This window comes from Tyto alba, unplaced genomic scaffold (genome assembly GCF_018691265.1).
Source record: "Tyto alba isolate M040663 unplaced genomic scaffold, T.alba_DEE_v4.0 Super-Scaffold_22, whole genome shotgun sequence".
Lineage (NCBI taxonomy): Eukaryota > Metazoa > Chordata > Aves > Strigiformes > Tytonidae > Tyto > Tyto alba.
Genome location: NW_024881296.1, coordinates 24,562,591 through 24,571,845, shown reverse-complemented (window position 1 = coordinate 24,571,845; position 9,255 = coordinate 24,562,591).

Sequence of the window (9,255 nt, the reverse complement as noted above, 5' to 3'; positions counted from 1 at the left end):
ACAGGAAACAGGGTTTTGCAGCGATGCCAGGGTGCGATAACCAGTGGCCTTTTGAATCCTCGGTGTGGCTCAGAGCTTTTCATATCACAGCATGGTCAGGGAGGAGAGAAGGGAGATCTTCAGTTCTAGATTTTGTTTGACAAATGACACCTGCCTGGAACATGTTGTTTGCAGTACTGAGAGATACTGTGAAAGCAGAGGCTTCTCTTCCAGGTGGGAACAGACCACATAGATCCTGGAGTCCAGCAAGTGCCTGACAGATATCCTCAGCAGCTGCTGGGCTGAACATTTATCTGAAATGCACCTAAGATGCTTCCATGTGCGTGTGGAGTACAATTCACACAGCACATGGATGAAATTAAACTTTGGGAGAGGACATCAACACGAGACAGCTGGAAGCATAGCAGTGCTGTAGCAAGAATCCTAGCTGGCCCAAAACTCTGTTGTTTGAATGAAGTTTTTGATCAGGAAATGCTCTGTCTCTGTTGAGTGGCTGAGAACTGAAACAGAGTTAAACATGCTCCATCATATATAAATAGCAGCCAAACTTGTGGGCAGTGCAGAAGCATGCCCTCTATAGATAGTCAAATTTCTCCTGTCTGGAGTGAGAGGACATAGGTACTACATAGCCTGAAGACAGAAATACAGCTGGCAAGGAAGTAACTCTTGTGCTAGGTGAGGATTTGAACCAAGTTTTATTACAACAGCATGTTTTGAGGAAAAGGAAATTTTCAGAAGACTGAGTTCTCAAGAGAGAAAGGAATTCACTGGAGTGACACAGGATGTTGTCCAGATCTTGCAAAATTCAATTTAAAAAAAAGCAAAATTTTATGATTTCTAAAAATCATGAAAATAAGAATACTTTTTTTGAAAATACTCTCTCTGAAAAGAGAGAATACTGTCTTTTCAATGTTGAATTAGAATGGGAATAATAATTTTTAATGCGTACGGCTTTAAAATTTTGCACATTAACACAACCTTTTGCAATTAAAAAGTTACTACAATGTATAATTTTGTAAGTAAAAAGCAAAGTTCCCCCCATCCTTAGGAATGCAATTTGATTGCACTATAGGATTCTTTATATAATAAACTACCTGAAATTCATTGTATCAGGGGAACACACTACTCTGTTGTCTTAACATTTGGAAAAGCAGAATGAGTTGTATTGACCAATAAAGATCTCCTTAAAATCTTAGAAAGCTTAGCTCACTAGAGGAACACAGAGAAATTGTGCTTGTGGCTGCCACTGTCTTGGAAGGCCTGCTGGATCCAGTGGAGGTGGTGACATACCGCTTGGAACAAAGACAAATTAGAGCACAACATACATCACAGGTGGCCATCATCTGCATGGCCATGGGCCACTTTTATACCCCCAAAAGCATTCGTGTTCGGAATGCGTTGTCATGTCTCTGTCCACCCAGGGCAATACATGCTATAACCCTGGCATTTCTGAAGTTCAGAATTCATCTTCTATTTTCTGTCAAAGACCAAACTAGGAAGACTCTCTTCAGTTATTACTTCTTTCTTGCCCCTCTGCTTCATATCAGACAGGAATGCAATTTTCTATTAGTTCAAGGGATCATCTTTCTTCACCTGAAGAACGAGGGAGGAAGGGAAATTGGTAGGTTCGTTGCTTGCTTGTTTGCTTGCTTTCCTCCACACCTGCAAGCTCCTCTAGCCTCCTGCTCAGCTGAAAGCATTTTAAATGTCAGCCCCATATCAGAAACCCCAGGCTGGACCTCCTTGTTCTACCAGGTAGGCTCAGCTGACATTCCAGGTCCTCGAGGGGTTCATACACACTGTAACAGGGCAAACCACCCCCGTTTGCTCACTAGGATGTCAGATTTACTAAAATCTGCCTGATACACCTACATCCAACACGTGCATGTGTACCAGCTCCACTCCACTATGCACAGACAGACAGAGCGATGCCCCCGTCTGACCTTCCAACCAGCCAGCCTTCCATGGGGCTGATAAAACGCCCTTCTGAACAACCTCCTGACCCAAGGGCTTATTATAAGCTCAGGGCCATAGTTTAAAACACATACCAGAGCGCTGTAAATCTTGGCATAAAGAAGAATAATCATACTTTCAGCTCAGTGAATGTGGCAAAGCATTCTGAAACACAGTATTCCCGTTTCTTTCTCTGGTCTCTCATTTTATCCACTTTGTAGCTGTTATTAGAGTTAACCTTGTGAGTAGACCAAAGAGACTTGGAAAAGAAACTCTGCAAAGGGTCAAGAAAATACACAGCGTTTTTCCAGAGAACAAAAAGCACCGTCCGTCCAGTGCACACAGAAAGAGATGAGATGTCAGTGGTTAGTTTTAAGCTGTATTTCTACTCCAAAACCAAAGGCCTCTTTATAGCCTAATAGAATTATAGATTCAAGTCTACCATTAATAGCATGCGTGGCGCCAGTGTAATAAAAAATGGAAATTCATTGTCCAAGAATGATTTATGAAGTTCAGTAATTCATGTCGGAGTTTCCACAACATTCTGCTTCTCAAAAAATCTCAGGTCCAACTAACAGCGCTCAGTTAGACAATGATGCTTTAATAAATGTGTGCACTTTACTGATTTTATTTTGGCAATGTTACAAGCATGGAAGAAAGAGAAAGAGAGAGAACATGTGCAGTAAAATATTCAGCAACATTTCTAATCTGCTTTGTACTTGGTATCTTTAAGATATTAATCTCATCTTTACACTCTCTGGGACAAATATATACCATAGAACATGTAAACTTCTGAAACAATGCACATTTTTTGAGTTCAGTAGAATACGTAATAAATAGATGTGGAAAAGCAAAGGTGAGATTTAAAGATCATTTTAGCAATAGGCTTTATTTCAGATCTATAACTGTGAATAAAAATAATGCATAGAAAATATTAATTAGCCCATTTTCAACCATTTGTGTCTCTGTAGTGCTACGCCAAGTGAGCTTATTCACTTTTTTTTTTTAACCGTGTACATTTAGTTTTAATGGTTCAGCTCTTCTTCAGTCATCAATAGGGAGCCTTGTTACCATGGTGACAGACAGATGGATTAATGTTTAGAGAGATACAGTAGTGCCAAATTTTGGTATCTACAGTAAGCACTAATGTACAGCATACACAAGAGGGCATGCATGCAGAAAATCTCAGGGACAGTCTTCCATAAGCACAGAGAGTGCCTTGACACAAAATTCCCATTATCTTCTGACAGAAAGTGGCCATCTCTCTCCCACTTTACGCCCTTCAAAAATACCCTGTCAGAGTCATGGACAGTCGCTCTAGAAACTTAAAACGAATGTCTAATAGGGCCTGTTGGAAAGGGCTGCTGTCAACACCTAACGTGTCAGCTACATGTATAAGGCCAGAAAGCTACCGGTCATCTTAGAACAATTATCTATAATCCTCTTTTTGAAATGCAGTCCGACACCTTCAGCTGCGACCTTTACATTTGCCTGTTTACTTTCGGCACTGTAGGTCTCACTGATGAGAAAGAAATGCGAGGTATACAAAAATAATTAGATTTTTACAGAGCACAGACAGATTTCATGTCAAGTAATTCTTCTTAAAACTTTCACGCTTCCTTCTCTTTCCAACCTTAATGACCTGCACCTTCCTTGCCCATCTCACTCCCTTCCCTAGAGCTGCTAATGAGCTTTCCTGTTTTCAGAGTATTAGCTTAATGGTTTACGTCTTGCAAAAATCCTCAGATGGAGATAAAATTAATACAGGAAGAAAACGTGTGACAGTTATGCTACGAATCCCTGTCATTTAGACTGTGAATCTCCCGTGCTTGTAGAACTAAGAGATTATGCTCATTGCATAGCTTTATTTTATTTTATTCTCTGTGCAATGTTTGAATCATTCTATCATTGCTGAATATCTTCACTGCAGAAACCTATGATAAACTGACTGAAAAGTCTGGTATTTTTAAAAGACAATTTGACCTGACGACTGGAATCCTGGCACAAACTTGGTACTCTTAGAAATATTCTAGATGTGACATCAGAAGTGCTGTATCCAGATCACACTATTAATTTATGTTACAAGAATAATTTAATTAGAAATGTTTTCCATCCGCATCCATCTACACAAAGTGATAATTATCATTCATCAGGAGCCTAATATTTATCTCTCCTTCCAGGCCTTTTTTAATTGTAATATTAAACTATGGCAATTAAGCTCCATGAATGACCACAAAAAGGGCCTTTGGATATAATTGCACTGAAGTCGATTAGGAAAAGTATACATCTTGTATTCATGCCAATTAACTTTACAGTTGGATTGCTCAGCAGGTGATGTACACGAGTCAAGTTTATACAGGCCACCTTCCCACAGTAAGTGAAATGCAAGTCCAATTCCTTCCCTCTGCCGGGTGCTCTGCAGCACACGCCACCGCCGCGGGCCCCCGGCCCCGTGTCGGTGGCCACGCGAGGACAGCCCGTGGCCGTGGGGCAGGCCAGCAGCCCTCCCCGCAGGCCCACGCACCGCAGCAGCCACCGAAGACGGCATCTGAGGGGCTTCTGCTGCCCAGTGGTGGCCCAGGCCAGCAGCACGTCCCTCCCGCCCCGCAGCCACCGTGGCGTGGGGCGTTCTGTCAGAGCCAGGTGCAAGTGAGCCAAGCTTTGAAGTCACCCTTGCCCACGAACTAATTCGTGAGGGGAATCTGCCCGGGCGTCCAGGCCTCGGTCCAACCTCCTCCCCAAAGCCGGCTCAGCTGTGAGCTCAGAGCACCTCAAGCAGGGCTTTTTCCTCACAAAATCTTCCGCGAAGGAAGCTGCACGGCCTCTCCAGGCAGTCTGAGCGGAGTCTCACTGGGACCCCTCTGAGCTACCAACAAAGTCACCACCCGGAGCCCACAGCAGGCAATACACAGGGTGGGCAACCCTACGTACTGGACTGTCACCAAGAGGCCTCCTCTGTCCTGCCAACCATAATTTTGGAAGTTTCCAGTTCTGGCTGCGTGGGCCAGGAGCAGATTTTCTCTGCGGAAAATCCTGCTTCCAGGCTGTCACCAGGCAGAGCTGGACAGCTGGTCGATCTAAATGGTGGTGCAGGACCACCACTGCTACCTCAGGTTGTAGCAGCCAGGCAGAGTGGCTGAGCTTCAAGCAGGCCATGCTCTAATGACACCATATAAATAATAAATAATTTTTGCTCTTTCTTTTTTGATTTTAGTCAGAAATACATTTTTTCCTGGACCACGTTAAAGGTTTTTCTAATGTGGTACAGCAAAGTAACTATTAAAAGTTGGCAGAGTACTATTCTACAGTGAAATACATACTGAGACCATTAAAGACACGGTAGCCAGTAAAATTTAAAAAGAGCTCCTGAAAGTATTTGCCAGGTCTCTAAAGACAGTGGCAATATCACAGGAATTGGGAAGGGATCTATGATTTGCCCCTGGAGTTAATGTGGGCAGAGCCAACGAGATACAGGCATAATTTACTTGACAAGAGAGAATATTGTAAACACTGAGCAGGTAATAAAACATATAATTTAGTAAAGGATAAGAGTAGGAAACAAGCAGATACACGCATATGCAAGAAGACCCACCTTAAGTGTTCTCATTTCTGCAGTCCCACGTAAATGCCATCCAACGCATATGACAGCCTTGGTGTGTGTTATCAACAGCTCTGAAATTTGTAGTGTGCCTCTGACCAGCCATAATGTCATCATCCATGAGTGCTAATTTGGGATTTATAACTGAAACTCTGGCCATACTGCCAATGGGACTTCTGCCATTTACTGAAACGTGGCCAGGCTCTGGCCATAAAAAGCAAAGCCGCTGTGGTGTCAGTGCAGCATGCTGGCACGCTCAGTCTTGTCCGAAGTTACGCCTGACATGCCCTGCTGAATAACCAAATGTAAAAGTGAAATTAAAAAAGAAGCATTTCATATTCTGCAGAAGTAAGCTGTAGCTTAGAAAGGCAGCTCTGGGGCTGCGGGAAGTCATTGGGAATCTGAAGATCCTGCCTCTCAGCTCCCACCTTTGCTGGAGAACTACAGCAGAACTTTGTGTAAACAGATCAATTTCCTCCTCTTCTCCAAATGGAAAAGTACACCTCCCATAAATGTGTGCAGCTAGCTCAACCAGTATTTTTAAAGTGTCTTTTGATTCTTTGATGCAAGGCTCTTGTAATTGTTCTTACATTTGAGGAGTACCGACTTTGTCGGTATTTCTGAGATTAAAGTCTATAAATCATTATTCAGTGACCAGATTTTTGCTGCAGTATGAGACAAGAGACCCGAGGACTTACCCTCCACATGGAAATTTCAGCCACCACATTTTTAAGAGATGCACAACAGTGACCACCTCACTGTAAAACCAGGTTTCTGCAGAGACCCAATCATAGCTGCAGAACACTTTAATTTCTTACAGAAAATTGTTCGGAAGTACGTAACCAGTTTCTTCATGCCCCTGCCCGTGCACAGCGCTGAGGCTGCTCAGTGCTTTCAGGAATATTAAAGCTCCCATAAATTCCGGAAATGACCCCAGTGAGTCAGGCGGAGAGCAAAGCTCAGCTCTCCTGAGAGCCAGAGAATAGCTCAACTGCTGCATTTTCTCTTTCCAAAACCAGTGTTTGGCTCTTTCTCACATTCTTTTACATAATCCAGTTCTGTTACCGAACATGCCAGTTTAACCAGTATTCAAATCCATGTCCTCTACGTTTTGAATTGGATTTTCAAACCCCAAGCAAGATTCCATGCCGCAGGTGCCGACTTTTTTTGCAGTGGCACTCAAGACTGTTTTGGGTATATAAAGCCAGTCAGTTAGACCATTTAGTGAATGTATCAAATTACTGCATTTATTATGTCCCAGCCAACTTATAAAGTAGCTTTTTCTCCTCTAAAGACCTAGATTTCAAGCTTGGTCCTCAAGTGAAACTCTGGAGATGTACAGGTATCACTGTGCAGTCCTGCACAGAAGAGGAAGAGAAGCAGGAGAAACACAGGCCAAGACCGAAATATTTTGCAGCATTATGTTAAGAAGTTTGCACACCATGCTGTTATTTCTTGATAGAGTTGTTCATTGGCAGAAATACCACGTGCTTGCAAAGATTATAAAGAACTTGTAGGGAATATATTTATGCAAACCCATTTCTTTTTTATTTTTCTTAAATTTCTTTTCTTCCTTGTGCTTTTCCTTATTGTGTTTTCACACCTCACCCTCACCAATACTGTACATTTTTTAGGAACTTTCATGAGAGGCACTGTTACCAATTTTTCACAAAAACCCAGGGGGCAATGTAGAAATCCTAACCATGACTTCAGAATCAGAGGTGGAGATTTATACATACTTTGAAGGTGAAACCTTTGGTTGCCTCTCACCGTCTGCTTTTGGTTCACCAAATTTTTCATAAAAAACCAGGAAGACCAGAGAAGGAAGCCCACAATCCATAAACTCAGGGCATCCTCACCATTTGCAAACCTTGACAGAAAGTAAACACATACACAGTGCTTGAACCTAGCCATGCAATTACTGTTACTTTGTCCAAATTCAAAGCCACAAGAGCTCAGACCTGTGGTCAAAGTAAATAAATAAAAGTAATGTATTTTTCCACTCCGCTATCACCTATATAACCTACTTATTTGCATATACATTTTCATACCCTCATTTTATGAAGATTTGGATATTTGATCCTAGAACAGTTACAATCTGTCTTTCAAACACAAATGTGTCCACTTTTAGAAAAAACAACTGAATTTCAGAAAAAGACAACTGGTTAATCCTGAGTAGCCACATGTAGGTGAGTACACTTGCATGTGTATCATAACAGTGACAGAGGAGGAATAATGACAGAAAATGCAAGGTTCCTGGGTTAGGTACATATAAAAGTAGTGAGAGCTTTATATTATATTCAATTACATAACAAGAAGAGATTAATATTGTAACCTAAATGGACGCAATTCTGCCAAATTGGGACAACTTACTCTACAACACCAAGAATTTTAAGTTATCCAGTAAGACAGAGTAGTTTTCATGGGTTTTATGCCCTACTTTAAGTCTCTCCGAATGATTAATAGAGACAGAACTTACCTAACTCTTAGATTCTTGGCATTCTTCAAACCAGGATTAAATAACATCATTATACCTCTTCTCTTCTCTTCTCTTTCTTCCTAGTTCTGGAGAAGATTTGAAAGAAAGTGATGTCTTGATTGATGTGAACTCAAAAAACTATCCTGAGAAGAAAATCTAGGATTTTATCATCAAAGACACAAAAAATAGGTTATTATCTCTCACAGTTCAAGGATTCTTCTAGCAGATGCAATAGTGATCCTGACACAATTTACAATCACAATGACATGCATGCTGCTGTTTTATACATACTAATAACATTTAAATACTCTATATAAACATATACACGTCAATATGAAGATAAAATACAAAGTAATTTCCTCTTTTAATATTGTCACTGTGCAGTTTTTCTAAGACCACCTTTTCTAAGCTTTTCCAGGTTTTATTATTATTGTGGCAGTCTAATGCTATTCCAAAACAAACACAGGATTTTGGGGTGCTTTTTCCAAAGGAGGGAAGACTAGAAGTCATTTAGGTGCTGTCCAGATTAAAAGACTGGCTAGTGATGCCGGGTCAGCTGTACAGCAGAAATAATGCCTACTTCTTTTACAGTAATTGCTTCTTAACTGTGTAAAATTTTCTTTAACTGACACAGTACATGGACTATTAGGAAACAGCTTTGGATTGGTTTTCAGAAGTACCATGAACAGGAAGTTTCCCAAAATACTAAATTTTTGCCTAGCAACCCATGTCCCTATAATTAGACACTTAGATACAGACTATAAGTGGTGATGAAAAGATACAAAGAAGGAAGCTGGGGAGGAAACATTTGTTTTGGATTTATTTACATTGTTTGCTGTTAAAAGTACTGACTGTTATAAATAAAAATATACTTTACCTGCCCGTACTGTATCCTGAGAAGTTAGTACACTGTTCGATAAAGGAACATATTGAATAGAGCGATAGGTAACTGTACAGCAATTTATATCCATCAGCAACAGCAACCGAGAATTACTGTGGTATAGACGTGAAAGAAAACAGAAATATCTGGTTCTTGTAGCGTTACTTTATGTTTCCATTCAGACAGAATTTAGATGTGTATGAAGAACTATTTACACTACTCGGGAGAATGAGAATTTTGAACAAAAAGCTATACTTTAGAGCGACGCCATTCATGAAGATATAGCTTAGTAAAACTCATGGGAAGTAAGAATTTCTCCCAGTTTCATCCAGAGAAGTCCACGAC